This window comes from Calidris pugnax, unplaced genomic scaffold, assembly GCF_001431845.1.
Source record: "Calidris pugnax isolate Ruff unplaced genomic scaffold, ASM143184v1 scaffold38, whole genome shotgun sequence".
Taxonomy (NCBI): Eukaryota; Metazoa; Chordata; class Aves; order Charadriiformes; family Scolopacidae; genus Calidris; species Calidris pugnax.
Window position 1 is genome coordinate 16,762,320 of NW_015090995.1, and position 20,444 is coordinate 16,782,763.

The window sequence follows — 20,444 nt, forward strand, 5'->3', positions numbered from 1 at the left end:
GAAAAGTTCAAAATAACAGTTTACTAAACAGCAAGTCTTCACACGTCTTTTTGACACCACTTTTAAAAAAAAAAAAAAAAAAAAAAAAGAGAAAAGCAGCAGCAATGTCTGTTTCAGTATTTTTAAACATTATTCCCAAACCTCCAAACCGGATGAAATTCAATCTGAGCAGCCTCAAAAAGGAGACTGTGCTCTGCAATCTTCCTAGCCTGTCCCACTCCATATTTTCCACCACATCACGCATTGACAATTCTGCAGCCTTTGGGACAAACAAAAGAATTCTTCATGTATAAAACCATTTCCACATTCATTAGGTTGGTCCACTCCCAGACACAATTTTGAATGCTTGTTGGGAAAGATGTAAGTCTTACGTTGAAGAGTTCATCACAATTCATTTAAAAGGGAGAGAAAGATTTCCTTGGTTTTAACAATTCTAAACGTGGGGGTTGATTTTGCAATCTTGGTTTCCTTTGGCTGTGTTTTGTGTGAATAGCTCTCCCTATGCTTAAACAAACAAAAAGCAGACCTCAAAAATTCCCAGGAATTTAATCTTAACTTTTCATCCCTTGACCCACAGCATCTCCGCCAATTAGTCCAGTTATGGGCTTCCAAACTTTGGAACGGGTAACAGGAGAAGGATGAAGGAAAGTGCTGTTGCTTGAACTACCGGAGTGCAGTGAAGCCCTGTCTCAGCCAGATGGCTGAGAACTGAGACAGCAAGGCCAAAAATGACAAAGTTTGAGAAGAGGCTTAGCACATCCCAGAGTGTAACTGTGTATTAAAAGAATCAACCCTCAAGACCAACAGTTTCAGTTTCAACAAGGAGTTGTTTTTTCCAATCTAGTTCCTCCTTACCCATTTAAAAAAATCAGAGAATAGATCTTTTAACATATCTAAATGGCATGAGAACTGTGAGCATGCGGACGCGGTTTAGCTGCACAGGAATAAAAAAATGGAGAAGCCTAAAGCCTCTTCCCTACTTTCCTATGAAGTAACAGCTTCAGAAATCAGGCTTCCAAGCAGACTCAGAAAATATGTCTGAACCAATATGTTCCATTCAGGAAGGCATTCAGGCACCACAAATTCATGAACTAAAAGGTCTGTCAGTCACCAATTTAGTACAGTGATTTACTCTTACATGTTGCAATGGCATTATAAGCCACACACCACTTTGCTTTGAAAGAAAACAAGAGCAGCATTTTTCAAATTGAGTTTAAATTTATACATTGATTCCATAGTGTCTCAGGCTGCTTTCTCTAACTCACTTCAAGATTTTGAACCGTAGAATTTAAAGACATGCAACTGAAATAAAAGTTAATACAATAAAACCAGTTAAGTGTTTCTTTCTACTGTCAGTCAATTCAATTTTCACAGATAGGAAACAGAAATAATTCAAATAGTCATTCACCCAGTCTTCTTTTCTTGGTTTTGACATACTTTGTTTTGCATTCTTTTAAATGCATCACACTTTAAAGTGTTTAGGGATCATATTCCCTGGCATATAAAGATTCTTCAGTATAGATTTATACAGAGGGGACTGCAGCAGCTTGAACGATGGAAGCTAATAACATCAACACAGCATGCATATGATTTTATGCACAGAAACTTGGCAAGAGTAAGAGTGTTTTTAGTGGAATGTGGCTATGCTAATACTCCCTCCTGTGAATAGCTCCTTTTTACTGTATAATCAAGATCTCCATGCAGTGATCTGAGATGCCTTTTCACAGAGCTACTTTCAAAAATGAAATTATCTTCATTATTATTAATTTTATGAAAATAAATTGCCTTGGAGTTTAGTGCTAATTACTGTCCCTGTCATATAGTCCAATAAGGGGACGTGCAGGATTTTATGCAACAGAACCTCAAAGATACAGGCTACAACCTTGCAAAGTAATAAAATGACTTCTAATAAGCATAACAGAAACCTTGAGCTAAAATGTCTCTAGTCACAATTACCTCCCAACAGAACACAATACAGAGCGTATTTCCCCTTTTATATTAAACTCCAATACTACTACTTTATGTTCAGAAAAAACTTCAGAATAAATATTACCCTTTTCCTACTGTATTTTACAAGTTGTCAACAGGCATACATGGCTGACAAGGACTCCACATCTGCATTTTGGGATGTCTGGGGGTTTTACTTCCTTGTTTTGAAAATAAGACAATTTATTGAAATACTATTGAAAATACATACTAAAAAGCACATACGAAAATCCATTAAGTCTGAGAAGTTTCTGCCCTGAGTTTGCCCATAGATGAAGGGTTCAGAACACCAAAAAAACCTAACCTTGATTCCTGTTATCACTAAAGAGCAGGCCAGATAAGTTCTTGGATCAAATTTAAGATACTTCAGTCTAAAATCACCTGACAAGTGCTCAGCCAGGAGCTTAGGCTGAGCTTACTGTCTAAGACAGTGTTGTCTTACATGTCACAACTTGATGGCAGCAATATATGAAAGAGGAGCTCTGCCACAGCCTTGAATACCCACTCCTCGGAACGGCCTTTTCAGGTTTCACCTACACAACTGAGTCCCAGGGCGCTCTGGGCAGTAACCTGAAGAGATCTGTTTGTGACACTGAAAACCACACAGTGACTCAAGAAAAACTGTAATACTAATACTGTAAAACTGTTATACTAATAACACTTTATCTCCTCAAAAACTACCAATTTTGAGAATTACTGGTTTTGTTTTCTGACCTGAAAATTCATGAGAGAAAGAAGCCAGAAACATCTGCAAAAATACCAAACCCCGCAAAATCTTAATTCATGCTGGTTCATTCAAAGAGAAGTACCACAAAGCTGTCTGAAGAGGTGAATGTGGAAACTCCTGCTGCTTTTACTGCCTTTCTATAAACTACAGTCAGCAGAACTAAACAATATAATACAACATTTCCTACATAAAAATACCTTAATAACTGCTAGGTAAGGGAAATAAAAGTTAAAAGGAAGAAACAGTTCTCTCCATTCTCTCTGTTCAACCAGGGACGTCTTAGATGAAGCTGTTCAATAAATCGCAGGGCTTGCTTAGGTAAAACAATTATGAGGAAAGAAAGTTAGTAAGAAATCACTGTGTGGGTACTGATAGAAGTTTTACTTTAATTTAAAACGCAGGCAAACACAGCACAAATCACCAACTATATGAAAATAGTTACCTCTTAGAGTAAACAGTATTGCAAGCAGGTATGTAACACCGTACAGCCCCTGAGACTTTGGGTTGAAAGCAAGTAACACGTCTATCTCTAGAAACACTACCCTCCTAATTCTTTAGGTTTTTAAACATAAAGGGTTTATTTAAGATACTGTATGCCGATAACAATTCGGTTTTATGAAAAACCCACCCTGTTTAAAGTGGGTTTAGAGATATATAATTAAATAAATATACTGAACACTTACTTTTCTCTCAAGTTGAGAAAACAAATGTGAAGCTTCATTAGATACGAAGTATCAAGCAAAATAACATAAACATCACATCCATCACAACCTCATTTGCTTAATTAAATTCAGATACTCAGCTGAGTAATTTTAATTAGTAGTACTGGACATGTTTTTAAGTCATCTGGAAGCAGGAGTTTTCAATAATTTATCCTTCTTTTCTTGGAACTCAGAAATATATTTCATTATTTGATTGTAAATGGCTATGCCTATAAATTTTTTCCATGAACCATGAATTATTTTAAGTTGGTTCATGATTTATGGGTGGCTAAATAGGAGTGGAATAGGGCTAGCGTGTGTTAACCGCAGCTCACTGTTGGAAGACGTTAGCTTGATGGAATCACAGTAAATGACTTTTTTTTTTTTCTTAACCAAATCTCAAATGCAGATCTGCTGTAAAAGCACTTTTTATTTTCAGATGAGTTAAGGTTGCATTTCAACTCACTCACGGGATTCCCAAGTGACTTCATGAAATCATAGAGGGCTTTTTTCATTCAGAGCGGTAGCTGTACTTTTGACCTCAGCAACTAACAAAAAATACTGACATTTAATTCTTTTTCTTAGGAGGAGGAACTGATAATGGATATTGCTCATTATTCTGTTAATTGAGAATTTATTCTACAAAACATAACTTCTCAATAACAGGAGAAATCAAAATAAAAATTTCTCTGCCCAGAGCAACAAGATTTGTTCAAGAAGGTTCTTACAAAACCTTTGCATGAGGTTTTTTTCCTAACACTGTATCCTCCGGTTGTGGCCCACACTTGTCTCTCGCTCTGCCCTTCTATCTGCCTTCTGCTTCTGGTCTCTGAAAACACACCCACCCGCATCCATTCAGAACAATGAGCCAAGGGGATGCTTTTAACACCTCATGCCTTGAGCAAGTCTTATCTTTGTCTTTGATAATACAGATACCTACCCACGTTTTGATCTGGCAACTGCTCATTTTTAACAGTAAGTTGTAATGATGTCTCAGAACTATCTTAAATGACATATAAGCTGCATTCTTAGCTAAATTATACCTAGCTCATAACCACTTGATACACACCAAGTTTTTTCCTGCCGTTCAAAATGTTGCTAAAATTGCTAATTTTAGGCTAGGAAATGCCCCCAGGGTTTCCTTTTCAACCTTGGTTTACCACCTAGGTACCATTAAAAACTGTTAATTTTTAATAGCCTGTTAATATCCCACTTTTTTTCACTGACTACTTTACTGGGGAGTCATTCACCCACTGAAGGAGCAGCATTCTGCAACCTGTCTGCCCTGCTTTTAGTTGGTAGTACCTGACTGATACAGAAGACTGCAAAAACCAATGCACAGACTTGTGCTTCGGGCAGCAGAATACCTGCCTCAGCCATAGCGCTCCTTGGTTTGTTTGCTGTTACCCCGACATCAGACAAGCCTAAAGCACAAATGATTTGTCACAAATGCGCAATCACACGCAAAAATCTTCAGTCTAATACAGTTGATAGAGCAGCTGATTAAAGACTGTATTTATTGTTTACATAATCTCAAATGCTGGGCACTTGCTATTGCTGAGATTCTCACACCCGATTTTGTTTAACAGGCAATGGTGTTAGTATTTGTATAGGAAGAAAGTAAAGTGCCACTGCATTAGTCTGCCTGCATGAGAGCTCAACCCGAAACCACAATGTTCTACTTTTTCCTGTAGAACATCTGTGAAGTAGAATTATAATTAAGCATGTCTTGAATATTAATTGTTCTAATGTCACTGATGTAATGTCCTAGGATACACTGAATCAGTTCTGTTTCAAAGTACTGTTTTATTTAAGAGCTTTGCCAGATGTTCTAATCATTTCACTTAGATTTTTCCACCAGGAAAACAGTTGCTGAGACTTGTGAATCTCCTGCCTTTGCCAACTGTCAAGGAAACAATTTCATCCCCAAAGAGGTGAAATCTGTAAGAATCTTCTTTAAAAAAAAAAAAAAAAGAAAAAGAAGCATTATTATTGCTACTATGGCATATGCTATTATGGCTTATGGAAGATTTTCCTGAGAACAATGCAATTACTCTGATCTTGGGCAACAATGAGCTCTTTTATTCATTCAAGTAGTCAACTAGATTTTCTATTTCCATCTTATTTTGCCATCAGATCCTGCTGCAGGAATTCAACATAGTCTGTCTCAGTGTTATAGAAATGACCATTTTAGAGGACTATACCCTGAACTGAGATATCACTGTATCTCTGCTGACTTGAGTGGTCATATGCCAGAATAGAGCATCTGAGGAGCTGATCTCTCTAAACAACAACAGAATTCACACAGAATTCACAGAATTCACAGAATTGTGGTGGTTGGAAGGGACCTCAGAGATTATTGAGTCCAACCACAAAAAAAAAATATGACAGTCTATGAATGATACTCAGTTAACAACCAAACCAAAAAACCATCACCCACCCCCACTCAGCAGCCCACGACAAACCAATAATCTTGGGCACTAGAGCATGCCCTGAAGAAACATGTCTACACGTTTCTTAAATACCTCCAGGGATGGTGACTCCACCACCTCCCTGAACTTACAACTTTTTTAAGATTGGGGAGAGACTCTCAAGAACTGCTCAGACTGAAACATGCTTTACAATTACTGATTCCGACAGTCCCAGACCATGGCATGTAAATTCCCTTGCATTTCTTCAGAGCTGCACTACCTTAAATGTGCTATCATACCTTCTTTATTAAGAAAAATAAAAGAAAGGCCTTTGCATCAAGGTTCAACAGCGACAATGAATGACTGCAACACCAAACTATGGTGTCAGTAAGAACACTATCTGCTTGACATATTTGTTCTGAAATAGGTCTTTCAAAGTAACTACTTATAAAAACATGTTGAATACCACGGTAGTTAAGGATTTGATCCCATCATGTGTCAAGTGACTCTCAAGAAACAATGAGTTTCTTATTACGCATTATTTTCAGCAAGAATAGATTCCACGAGCGGGTTACAACTTTTAAATCCATATAAGCTTAACATGCACTTGGCAAATTTCAGAATCTTGAGAAGGGGTGGGACCAAAATGACTTCCAGATGGCCCTTCCAGCCATCCCGGGACGCTGTGAATGAAGTTTAATTATGTGGACAGAAGGAGCAGCACTTACTGCCAGGACTGTTTTCATGATGAACAACACAAATTCAAGATGCAGGCCACCACCTGCTTGGGCTTTGGTTGGATGAGCTTTTGGGTAAGCATGTTTGAAGTTCACACATAGGTAAGAACACTCTTTTGTTTACAACAGATAACAATATGCACTTTTTTTTGCCGTGTTCACTTTACACAATGTTCATGTGCACAGAATTTTCATCATCATTTGATAAGCAAGGTGAGTTTGTCTACCTTTGTAACAATCTGCACCAAACGCTTCTGCTAGTACTGTGCTAACTGCAAATGGAAAACGAATTGTGCCAACATTTTATGGTGCTAACAACATACTCACCCAACAAACAAGTCATGTATGAGTCCTGAGGTATCAGACAAGACAAGTATTATCATGCCCCTATTCTGTTCATAAAGGTAAGTTCTGTGTGGGGAAATGACCTCAGATAGAGTAGAAGTTAAATAGTTAAATTTTGCTGTAAAGAATTCTTCCACATTTAAGTTTTACATTGAATCAGAGTACACAATTAAGAGTACAAATTAAAATATTTTAAACAGGATATACCATATTCAAAAATCATATTTTAAACAGGATATACCATATTCAAAACAGTTTTATTTCTTCTTATATACCTTGATCAAAATTTCATAATAAATTGGTCTGAGACTGATAATATTTATCAAGCAATGAGTTCTTGAAAGCGTCTTCAAAGGAGAACAGAAGATGTAGTTTATCACCATACTCATTAACAGATGGTATTAGCATGTGTCTCATAAATAACAAGGAAAAAGTATATGAAAAAATAATTTTTCAAATGTGGCCAGAGCTTCTAATATTAATTTATGTGTTAAAAGAAAAATGTAAAAAAGATATGCAGTAATAAATGCAGTGAAACCCTAAGTAAAAAGGAAAGTTTTACCCAATTTTTTCCAAATATTACAATTGTCCCTCTTTTGCTTTCTTATACCATATAGAAAAAAAAAATGTTGAGGTTTAAAAATTTAATTTTTGCATGTAACTGTAACATTTTTAACATTTTAATCAAAATACATCTGAGAGAAAAGGAAGAAAAATAAAAGCATGATATTCAGAAAAAGAATACCCACTGTGCCGGAAAGACTTATTTTTTAATTAAAAAGAATGAGAATAAATTCCCTGTTCCAATAAACTTTTAACTACTTAGATAGAGCAGAACGGTTTTACTGGAAAATACAGATAGATGCCCTAGTTAATAGCCATCCATTCATTTTGAGTCACAAGGTAATCAGAAAATTTTTCAATTGTCTTTGATTGTTTCTGTGGTAACTATATGTACTTTGCATAAATGGCTTCGAGATACCAGTAGTCACTGGAAAAAGGCAGTTTTCAAGATAAATGGTCAACACAATTTAGAAAGTATACAAGTAGCAAGTACCTAGTTCCAGCATAGTAAAAACAATGAGCAATGATCACCCTATTTAAATACATAGCTAAGAATGTTGTCATTTCCTAAAATATACTCTGTGTTTTGTCCACAGAAGTATGCTAGAGACAATAAAGCATATAAATAACACAAACCTGAACTGAATCCATAGGTATTTTTAAAATTTCTATGAGAAAACCAGGATATTTACAAGTGCAATTTTTCCTGTCAGAACATGGTTTTGCTATAAAATTGCAAACAAAAATTACTTTTGCATTTCTTTAATAACCGATACTGAGAAAATTAACTACCTCACTAGGTGAAATATGTAATATAAGGGATATGCATTTACTCACGGTGTGGTAGTAGAACATTTAAAAGATTAGCAAAAGTTTCTGTACCAAAATAAGTAGTTTTCTGATGTATTTATATTTTTATCCCAGAATTTCATCACAAGAGATCAGAAGAACAAATCCTTTTCTAGATCAATGAAGCACCAGCTAAAGTTACTGCAGAAGTACCTGATCAAAGCTTTGAATGGGCTACCCATCTAGCAAAACTGGTGTTATCACTGAACAGGAACAGTAACATACGTTATTTGACTATTTTCACACTATGACTGATTAATTTTGACTTGGCTGGCTGTTTATGAAATACTGGGTAAAAGCCAGAGATAAGTTTTTTCTTTCCTTTTTTTTTTTGTTTCTGGAAGCTTTCATTTAACAATAGAATACTACGCAGTGCTTCTCAAGTGTTAACAAACCTCAGTGTCCTCTTGCCAGCTGACGAAGCAAGAAGAAAATTAACTCCATTACCCCTATTGACAGAAACATGCATGCCAACTAGTAACTCCAAGCAAATGACACATGAAAAAATTAAAAATAAAAATCAAGATTTACAAAGCTGTTCTTTATAAAGTAGACTTGCATTCTATACCACTACCATAATTTTCAAGCAGGCCTGTGACCTTACAATTGTACAAGCTGTATCATCAAAATCTATTTTCCAATGGCTGACTGGGAGAAGTTTGCAGAACTACAGGTGAGGCTGGGTACCAAACCTGCAGATCCGTGACTTCAGTTCTCTGTAACTGCCCTCTCCCTTTGGGGAACTTTACAGCTGTCCTCACATCAGCAAAACAGATGGGAACATTTTTCAATTCAACAAAGAAAGAGAGCATATAGTGCACTTGTTTCCACAGAGAGCAAAGGTTCCCTTTAATGGGCTTATTGTATTCTCATTTTCATAATTAATTCTCTTGATCAAGAGACTGAAGTTCAATCTTACATTCCCTTTTTTAGCCTAAACCAAAGACAATGTATTCACCATTTCATCAACACTGGCAGATACCACTGAGCAAGGCAGCCACTTCTACAAACAGCAACAGGTCTGCTTTCATACAAGGCTTGCACCAAAAGGAACATATTTAAGGAATGAATTCGAATCCTCCCTAAACTTTTTGATATTACCTTGCCCATTAAATAGGTGCCTCATCAAACTTTAACATTCTAGTCAACAAGCACTATTTGAAATGTGTGTTGCTCTTTAGTTGAACATCAAAGTGAGAATATCAAGTAAACCCTAATTATAAACAATCAGAAGGAGAAGGACTACTTCTAGTTAAATATATTTAATTTTAAAATATCTTTCCCCTTATCAGGGGAATTCATATCCTCAGATCCTTCTGTTGTTCTCACTTTCTAAGCAAGTTCCTTTGAAAGTGCTACAGCGCTAAGCTGAGGTCACAGTGTACGACTTCCTCGAGTAGCAGAAAAGCACCAGGATTGAAAAAATAGTTGCTCTAGAAATCTTTAAAAAAATAATCTATTTTTGTTCTTGAAGTGCTATTAATTTTTATTTCCTGTCAGGAAAATATGCAAATTGGATATATATTTTTAAAACATTTTATGTAAAGGTTAGATAACCATAAATAACACTATGCACATCTCGTCTTATGTGACACTTTATTATTAAGAGATGGAAAGGTGGTATTTTTTTTTATTTCACGCATTATTAAGGACTGCTAAGATATAAAGCACTCAAAGGTATGCCAGTGACAAAAGATGCCCCTAATAATGAGCAAACACCTAGCTGCATAGCATAGCCATCAAAAACGTAATTTAACATATGAATCAGCACATGGTTCCTTACATTTATTACTACCTATTTTAACTCTATAGAATTTTATAATCTCCATTTGTTTTATCCAAATTTCTCAAAGTGTTGGTGCCCTTTGTACCACAAAAGCTGGTAAATGACATCTGTTTTCTAAACAGTACTACTGACCTACTTTTCCTTTAAAATAATTTTATACCTCACATGAGGCAGGCTCCACTCAGAAACGTGAAGGAATCTAGCTTTGCAAGGCTGCCAGTAAAATATGTTTGGTTTTGGACAATGCAAGCTATAAACATGATAATTTGTTTCTCATATTTATCCCACTCAACACACATTTTTTTTGTCAATTATACCAATATACCCTGTATTGCTTATCTCTTTTTTCAGCTGAGAAGTAAAAGAAAGTATCAGTAAAGCAGTATGGCTGGGGAAAAATCAGCCAGAAAATTATCCTTGAGTATAGTTCAACATGATCAAGTTCTCATTGATTTCAAATTGTCAGAGGTTGACACACAAATTTGTCTACCTTTGTAACAATCTGCACCAAACGCTTCTGCTAGTACTGTACTAACTGCAAATGGAAAACGAATTGTGCCAACATTTTATGGTGCTAACAACATACTCACCCAACAAACAAGTCATGTATGAGTCCTGAGGTATCAGACAAGACAAGTATTATCATGCCCCTATTCTGTTCATAAAGGTAAGTTCTGTGTGGGGAAATGACCTCAGATAGAGTAGAAGTTAAATAGTTAAATTTTGCTGTAAAGAATTCTTCCACATTTAAGTTTTACATTGAATCAGAGTACACAATTAAGAGTACAAATTAAAATATTTTAAACAGGATATACCATATTCAAAACAGTTTTATTTCTTCTTATATACCTTGATCAAAATTTCATAATAAATTGGTCTGAGACTGATAATATTTATCAAGCAATGAGTTCTTGAAAGCGTCTTCAAAGGAGAACAGAAGATGTAGTTTATCACCATACTCATTAACAGATGGTATTAGCATGTGTCTCATAAATAACAAGGAAAAAGTATATGAAAAAATAATTTTTCAAATGTGGCCAGAGCTTCTAATATTAATTTATGTGTTAAAAGAAAAATGTAAAAAAGATATGCAGTAATAAATGCAGTGAAACCCTAAGTAAAAAGGAAAGTTTTACCCAATTTTTTCCAAATATTACAATTGTCCCTCTTTTGCTTTCTTATACCATATAGAAAAAAAAAATGTTGAGGTTTAAAAATTTAATTTTTGCATGTAACTGTAACATTTTTAACATTTTAATCAAAATACATCTGAGAGAAAAGGAAGAAAAATAAAAGCATGATATTCAGAAAAAGAATACCCACTGTGCCGGAAAGACTTATTTTTTAATTAAAAAGAATGAGAATAAATTCCCTGTTCCAATAAACTTTTAACTACTTAGATAGAGCAGAACGGTTTTACTGGAAAATACAGATAGATGCCCTAGTTAATAGCCATCCATTCATTTTGAGTCACAAGGTAATCAGAAAATTTTTCAATTGTCTTTGATTGTTTCTGTGGTAACTATATGTACTTTGCATAAATGGCTTCGAGATACCAGTAGTCACTGGAAAAAGGCAGTTTTCAAGATAAATGGTCAACACAATTTAGAAAGTATACAAGTAGCAAGTACCTAGTTCCAGCATAGTAAAAACAATGAGCAATGATCACCCTATTTAAATACATAGCTAAGAATGTTGTCATTTCCTAAAATATACTCTGTGTTTTGTCCACAGAAGTATGCTAGAGACAATAAAGCATATAAATAACACAAACCTGAACTGAATCCATAGGTATTTTTAAAATTTCTATGAGAAAACCAGGATATTTACAAGTGCAATTTTTCCTGTCAGAACATGGTTTTGCTATAAAATTGCAAACAAAAATTACTTTTGCATTTCTTTAATAACCGATACTGAGAAAATTAACTACCTCACTAGGTGAAATATGTAATATAAGGGATATGCATTTACTCACGGTGTGGTAGTAGAACATTTAAAAGATTAGCAAAAGTTTCTGTACCAAAATAAGTAGTTTTCTGATGTATTTATATTTTTATCCCAGAATTTCATCACAAGAGATCAGAAGAACAAATCCTTTTCTAGATCAATGAAGCACCAGCTAAAGTTACTGCAGAAGTACCTGATCAAAGCTTTGAATGGGCTACCCATCTAGCAAAACTGGTGTTATCACTGAACAGGAACAGTAACATACGTTATTTGACTATTTTCACACTATGACTGATTAATTTTGACTTGGCTGGCTGTTTATGAAATACTGGGTAAAAGCCAGAGATAAGTTTTTTCTTTCCTTTTTTTTTTTGTTTCTGGAAGCTTTCATTTAACAATAGAATACTACGCAGTGCTTCTCAAGTGTTAACAAACCTCAGTGTCCTCTTGCCAGCTGACGAAGCAAGAAGAAAATTAACTCCATTACCCCTATTGACAGAAACATGCATGCCAACTAGTAACTCCAAGCAAATGACACATGAAAAAATTAAAAATAAAAATCAAGATTTACAAAGCTGTTCTTTATAAAGTAGACTTGCATTCTATACCACTACCATAATTTTCAAGCAGGCCTGTGACCTTACAATTGTACAAGCTGTATCATCAAAATCTATTTTCCAATGGCTGACTGGGAGAAGTTTGCAGAACTACAGGTGAGGCTGGGTACCAAACCTGCAGATCCGTGACTTCAGTTCTCTGTAACTGCCCTCTCCCTTTGGGGAACTTTACAGCTGTCCTCACATCAGCAAAACAGATGGGAACATTTTTCAATTCAACAAAGAAAGAGAGCATATAGTGCACTTGTTTCCACAGAGAGCAAAGGTTCCCTTTAATGGGCTTATTGTATTCTCATTTTCATAATTAATTCTCTTGATCAAGAGACTGAAGTTCAATCTTACATTCCCTTTTTTAGCCTAAACCAAAGACAATGTATTCACCATTTCATCAACACTGGCAGATACCACTGAGCAAGGCAGCCACTTCTACAAACAGCAACAGGTCTGCTTTCATACAAGGCTTGCACCAAAAGGAACATATTTAAGGAATGAATTCGAATCCTCCCTAAACTTTTTGATATTACCTTGCCCATTAAATAGGTGCCTCATCAAACTTTAACATTCTAGTCAACAAGCACTATTTGAAATGTGTGTTGCTCTTTAGTTGAACATCAAAGTGAGAATATCAAGTAAACCCTAATTATAAACAATCAGAAGGAGAAGGACTACTTCTAGTTAAATATATTTAATTTTAAAATATCTTTCCCCTTATCAGGGGAATTCATATCCTCAGATCCTTCTGTTGTTCTCACTTTCTAAGCAAGTTCCTTTGAAAGTGCTACAGCGCTAAGCTGAGGTCACAGTGTACGACTTCCTCGAGTAGCAGAAAAGCACCAGGATTGAAAAAATAGTTGCTCTAGAAATCTTTAAAAAAATAATCTATTTTTGTTCTTGAAGTGCTATTAATTTTTATTTCCTGTCAGGAAAATATGCAAATTGGATATATATTTTTAAAACATTTTATGTAAAGGTTAGATAACCATAAATAACACTATGCACATCTCGTCTTATGTGACACTTTATTATTAAGAGATGGAAAGGTGGTATTTTTTTTTATTTCACGCATTATTAAGGACTGCTAAGATATAAAGCACTCAAAGGTATGCCAGTGACAAAAGATGCCCCTAATAATGAGCAAACACCTAGCTGCATAGCATAGCCATCAAAAACGTAATTTAACATATGAATCAGCACATGGTTCCTTACATTTATTACTACCTATTTTAACTCTATAGAATTTTATAATCTCCATTTGTTTTATCCAAATTTCTCAAAGTGTTGGTGCCCTTTGTACCACAAAAGCTGGTAAATGACATCTGTTTTCTAAACAGTACTACTGACCTACTTTTCCTTTAAAATAATTTTATACCTCACATGAGGCAGGCTCCACTCAGAAACGTGAAGGAATCTAGCTTTGCAAGGCTGCCAGTAAAATATGTTTGGTTTTGGACAATGCAAGCTATAAACATGATAATTTGTTTCTCATATTTATCCCACTCAACACACATTTTTTTTGTCAATTATACCAATATACCCTGTATTGCTTATCTCTTTTTTCAGCTGAGAAGTAAAAGAAAGTATCAGTAAAGCAGTATGGCTGGGGAAAAATCAGCCAGAAAATTATCCTTGAGTATAGTTCAACATGATCAAGTTCTCATTGATTTCAAATTGTCAGAGGTTGACACACAAAATCTCTTTTGCTTGCTTTCTGATTTCATTACTTAATGTACTAGGTTGAATGACAGTTTTCTAATGTGCTTACTTGTTGCCGTCATACTGTTGGACACAGAGCAAATACCTTCTAGGTTTTTTTAAAATGGAGGTATAATGGAAAATGCTATCTGCTAATGATAATACTTGTTTATTCGCTACAATTATTTGAAATAAATTATCTTGAACTGTTAATTAAGCAGAAAATATTTTTTAAATCTCCGTGTGATCTTGCAACTGCCATTCTCTTTATTTCAAGACAAGAAGTGGTATTTTAATTAGTGAAGGCAAAATATATCAGCTTGGCTACTACTGGTAGATGTTCCACAAGCAGTTTGGCCTTAAGTCACTTCAGCAATGATGGCATCCAAGAACTGGACGGTTTCATGTGTGTTTGGTCCCCTATTGATCTCCAAACACTTCCAGTGAGACTGCTGATTACTATAAGCAGACAATTAAGTGACATGTAGTCTTGTCCACTAACATTAACTAAATACACACACCAAACATTTGCTAGAAAACTTCATTGGATTTCAGTGTATTTTCTATTACAATCCACAGATTACATGCTTTTTCATTCTTAGGCCAATACTGCAGAGCTTACTTTTTCACGCATGAATAAAAAAGTTACTATTATTTTAGTGACGCAGTTATTTTCTTTAAATAATGATTGTTTCAGCAAATAGAAGTTTACATTGGGATATCAAGTGAAAAGATAAGCAAAACATAAGTACTAAGGATGACAAATTTAAAATGCTGATAAGTTGGGCTGAATAAGCAACCATACTGCACACAGTAACAGTGTGATGCATGCATGTGGTTTTCAATTTCTGTATATCAGACATCTATTTTTGCTGAGCACATTCTTAGCATTGTTAATATTCATACCTCCACGTGAAAATTCATAGGATCATAACCATGCTGAATTTTTGCTCATTATTTTTCTGAACAGAAAGACATTCCTAACAATTTACTACAGCTCACAAAAAGAAGAAAGAGTATTTGGTCAATATATCACCTATATTAAGATTAGAATAACAAAGTAAAATAGTTAGGATTTTTTTGTACCTGTCTAGCATTAAAGAAAACAAATAAAGTAATTAATAATTTTTTCCTCAATTACTAATTTTTTTATAAACCCTACATTGTTTAAACATAATATTAATCTAGTATTTTCATCATGGTGAGAACCATCTAGAAGGTTTCTCATATTTAATGAACTGAACATTCTTAATCGAACTGAGGAAAAATGGTTAATGGAAAAATAAGTATAAATGAAGATACAAATGTCTCAATCGTAAGTTTAAAAACACTGACAAATAGCTGAAATCCTAGCACACAATGAGGCATCTGAGAACAAAGACCTTATGATTCAACTTCAAAGAATAAATCTTAAATAAAAAGTGATAAATATCTGAGATACTAGGTTTGACAGCCTATGCTGTCAGGCCTGACACTACATAAATTACTGTAATCGAAAATGAAAAGAGTATCATTCAATCTTCTATTACCTAAAAGACCTTGAGCTATTACTAGTCTCTTAACAATATCTACAAGTTACTCCCATAGTCTGCTATAGGAAACACTAACGGATCTCCCTGGTCTTGGTTTTTAAAACAAAACAAAACAAAAAACGCAACCAGTTAATTTTCTGCTTGTATTTTGTATTTAGAGTCTCAAAACTTCACCTGAAGTTTGCAGAATTTTCAAGTCAAGGGCAAAACAGCATGCGTCTTCCTCCAATGACATCGAGGCAGGAGTCTCAGCCCTCTGTTTCTTGCCAACAATTGAGAGGATTTGGCGTCTATGAACCCTGCAGTGTAGAGTGAATAAAAATTGTTTGCACATCTATCTGCTACACAGAGATAGGAACGTACATGGAGTATTTAATCTGCATTCAAATTATGATTTTCTGTACAATGAAGTTTCCTGTGAATGAAGAAAGACGAGAGTAGTGGTGCGGACTCTAAGTAGCAACTTGTTTTCTCCCCTCTGCCCTTTAAAAGGCAACCTGAACAGTCCTGAAATCTGAGAAGTTAGAGCCCATTAATTTCCTCTCTGGGAAGATATTTTAAATGAATGAAGCCCTACTTCTGCCTAGTGGTAGCGGGCTTTGACTACTAGATAATCCAGCGCTGGGGCTTTCATCAGCAGGCAGTACAAACGAAGTAACTTACTCCAAAGGCATTCCAGAGAAGCCAGTGAAAGTAATCAGTTTTGTATATATTTTGTAGCACACCTAACAATAACTACCTCTCAGCACATAAACCCGCTACATGTCACTTTATGCAAGTCACTAGAGTCCTGGATTATCCCTCGGGATCCTCCCACATGCTTCAATCCCTGGCCTAGGGACTGTTAGAGGATTAAACTGAGTAAGAAATGGTGCTCTTAGATATACAAAATGCTACTTGAATACTGAAGTCCAGATCCTACACTATTCTCAAGGTTTAATTTCTTGAGACCACTATTTCACTGTAGAATTGTAAGTTTCAAAAAGAAAGCTTTAAATACGACTGTTACAGTGTTGGCTGGAAAAGACACTGATATTTAAGACTGAAAGGAAAAATTCGAAACATAAAATTTTCTAGGTTGGAAGGGATCTTTCAGATCATCAACTCCAACCATCAACCTAATACTGACAAAACCCATGACTAAACCATGTCCCTCACCTCTACCCATCTTCTAAGTACCTCCAGGGATGGTGATTCCACCACTTCCATAGGCAGTCTGTTCCAGTGCTTAATAACCGCTTCAATGTAAAAATTGTTTCCAATCTCCAATCTGAACCTCCCCTGGTGCAACTTCAGGCCACTTCCTCCTATTGCCTGTGACTTGGGAGAAGAGACCAACCCCTTTCAGGGAGTTGTAGAGAGCGAGAAGGTCTCCCCTCAGCCTCCTCTTCTCCAGGCTGAACACCCCCAGCTCCCTCAGCCGCTCCTCACAAGACTTGTGCTCCAGACCCCTCACCAGCTCCACTGCCCTTCTCTGGACCCACTCCAGCCCCTCAATGTCTTTCCTGTAGTGAGCAGCCCAAAACCAGACACAGTATTCGAGGTGGGGCCTCACCAGTGCCAGGTACAGGGGGACCATCACTGCCTTAGGCCTACTGGGCACACCACTCCTGATACAGGCCAGGATGCTGTTGGCCTTCTTGGCCACCTGGGCACTCTGCTGGCTCCTACTCAGCCGGCTGCTGATCAATACCCCCAGGTCCTTTTCCACCAGGCAGCTCCAGCCACTCTGCCCCAGGCCTGGAGCACTGCAGGGGGTTGGTGTGACCCAAGTGCAGGACCCGGCACTTGGCCTGGTTGAACTTCAGACCACTGGCCTGGGCCCACCCATCCAGCCTGTCCAGACCCCTCTGTGTCACTGTGCAGCAATACACAACAGGCTGCGGTCAACTCATCTCAAACATACCTTACAAATTGTACTTAACACTCAATGCCAGGCACAGGAATTGAATTTAATTACCCCCTGTAAAAGAAAAATCTGTCCATTCTCGTAACAATCAATTACAGTAATCCAACAGATAGGCTATTTCATAAATCTTACTTATAAAATTAACTTCAGCTTGCCTGTACATAAGTCCCTGTCAGAGGGACTGAAAGCACCCAAAACAATAATCAATATGCCAGATTACCCAGTTAGGTGCAGGAAATAAGTAGAGGTATTTTCACATATCATATGAAAAACACCCTGAAATATACATAAAGTATATACAAACCAGGAAAAAATACAGACAAAAATAATGAAAAATGAAATACGAATGGATTTTGGAAGTGAAAAATATCTAATGTACTGTAAGAATAAGAAAAGCAATCTCTACGGTGGGAGAAACTTGAAGAAAAGTATCCTCACAGCCTACAACTCATGCCTCAGGAAAGACTGCATTTGCTGAAAAATATGCCAAAGAGCAGCACGATAAGCTTATTTCTCAGGAACAAAGACCAATCATCACAGTGGCTACACATACTAGGGGAAGAGGAAGGACAAAATCCCTCATTTATATCAAATAATTATAGAAGTAAAAAGAGAACATCTTATGCTGTTAACAGAAGACTATTCTTGCAATTAGTTTTCTACAGAATTCTAAATAATTTTCTGTAACGTTAAAGCTGTATGCCACTACAAGCACCCTTAAAAAAAAAGGCTTTTGTACAGATTCAGTGCCCTTTGAAGGTAGTATTTCTTCACATTGCACTCCACTTTTGTAAGCAAAAAAATTTTCTGCTTTCTTGTATCATCTGAGGTTATGTGGGACATCCAATCAGGGGAAAAAAATTAATGTACGACCAGATACCACAAGCAATTTTAAAAAAGAAAACTGAGCTCTTGGACTAAAATTACAAAAAGAAAAATTGTTAATTCACTACAAATGAAATTATAACAAAAATGGAACAAGTAGAATACAGCACCTTTGACACATGTAATCTAAGCACCTATTCAGATAGACACAGAAGGGATACAGAAATTCCTCAGTGTTTGAGGGGGAGGAAAATCTTGCTCAGATTAGCAACCTGGAAGTATTATTGGGCAAGGATCTCTAGCCGAAGGAAAATGAGAAACCTAATAAAGATCTGAAGACATTTCTCATTTTAAAGTGAAAGCACTATGGTAAAAAGAAAAGGAAGTCATACTTGATTATTTTCAAGTAGTTCCTGATGCTACCCTTTCCAACGGTAGGAGCAATGCCAGAAACAAAGAGAAACAGCATGGAAACCATCAGAAATAGGACAGGGATACCTTCACAATACAGCTCATCCCTGGGTGAAACTTCATATTTCTACCCATTCACTTTTATCATTACTGCCAACGGGGATGTAGGCAATATTTTCATATGATTTCCCTCAATTTTTTTTTTTAAAAAACCAAAACAACCAGGTCTGTATGATTTGCAAACTAAATTTAAACCAGCTGCTGGTAGCTACAGATGCATCCTTAAAAGCATTTGACAGAAGTTCACTGAAGCACATTGTAGAGTAAGCACAAAGCCTTTGGAGTTCCCCCAACTACTACGTCCTCCTAGCAGAAGAGGATAGGTTTTGTTTAGAGGCATCTGGATGGTAATCCCTAACGTGTCAAAGAAGCAGGTGTTAAATGGTACGCTTAAGTAAATTAGACATCGGAAATACTATTAGAAGATGAAAAACATTTCTTACCAGCAACAAAATTGTCCTTAGTTCACAATTACTTGAACAAAATTGAATACTGCAATTAAAATGCTAATGAAACTTCATTTCTGCACAGATTTTATTAACAAATCTTAATCTTAAAAAAAAACCCAAACAACAAACCATCCACCAACACTGAACACACAGATTTTCCACAAAATACAAGTAGCTTTGTCATTTTCTGTTTTCTTGTGTCATATTAAATTCTGAAGCATCATCGATCAAAACACCATCACAGAAACAAGAGGAAAGTCTTATTTCTATCCCTTGCTTTTTTCCTATTCTTCTGGGTGAATTTGCTTTCAGGGAACTTTTCCCCCTCTGCTAACATCTGGGCTGCCTAATCCTTTAATTGCCCCCTTCCATTTTTCTGGATTTTCGTGCACCCTGCTATCCTTCTATTTGCTCCGCTCCCAGAGTCTCCCCAGCACCTGGCTCTCCCTAACCACCGGGACACTGTCCATAAACACCCACTCTCCCCCAAAATAATTTCATAAACTGTCTTGAGGAAAGGCACGTTGGAGGGTCCTAGAGCCACAGGTACACAGAAGCAAGAAACCTGACTGCAAGACACAATTATTCTTCTCCCATCTTTCTGCAACCTAGCATGACGGATAATTTGCTTAAAGAAAAACAAAAAGACTCTGTACACAGGGTACTTTTAGGTGAATAGACTGAGGTTAATCTGACATAACATTCTTAGTAAAGATCTAAGAAATTAAATCTTGGTCCTGCTCAAACATACAAGCAGCCGCATCCGAGCTCCATCCTGAGCTAACCACTTCTATTAATGTCAATGAGAATACAATTATTGCTCTGCAGAATGCGCCTAAAAATGTCAACTTACATTTCTAGGAGAAAAACATTTAAACTATGAAGCATGTACAGTA

At 36.2% G+C, this 20,444-nt stretch overlaps 1 long non-coding RNA gene across 1 annotated transcript in view; it reads right to left on the bottom strand.

The window, feature by feature from the left end:
• The window catches only part of LOC106895759, a 131,922-nt gene that overhangs the window by 64,336 nt on the left and 47,142 nt on the right, over positions 1 to 20,444 (bottom strand). The window contains exon 2 of the long non-coding RNA XR_001413502.1: positions 16,069 to 16,193. This is a non-coding gene — a long non-coding RNA (uncharacterized LOC106895759). The remainder of the gene's footprint in view (positions 1 to 16,068; positions 16,194 to 20,444) is intronic.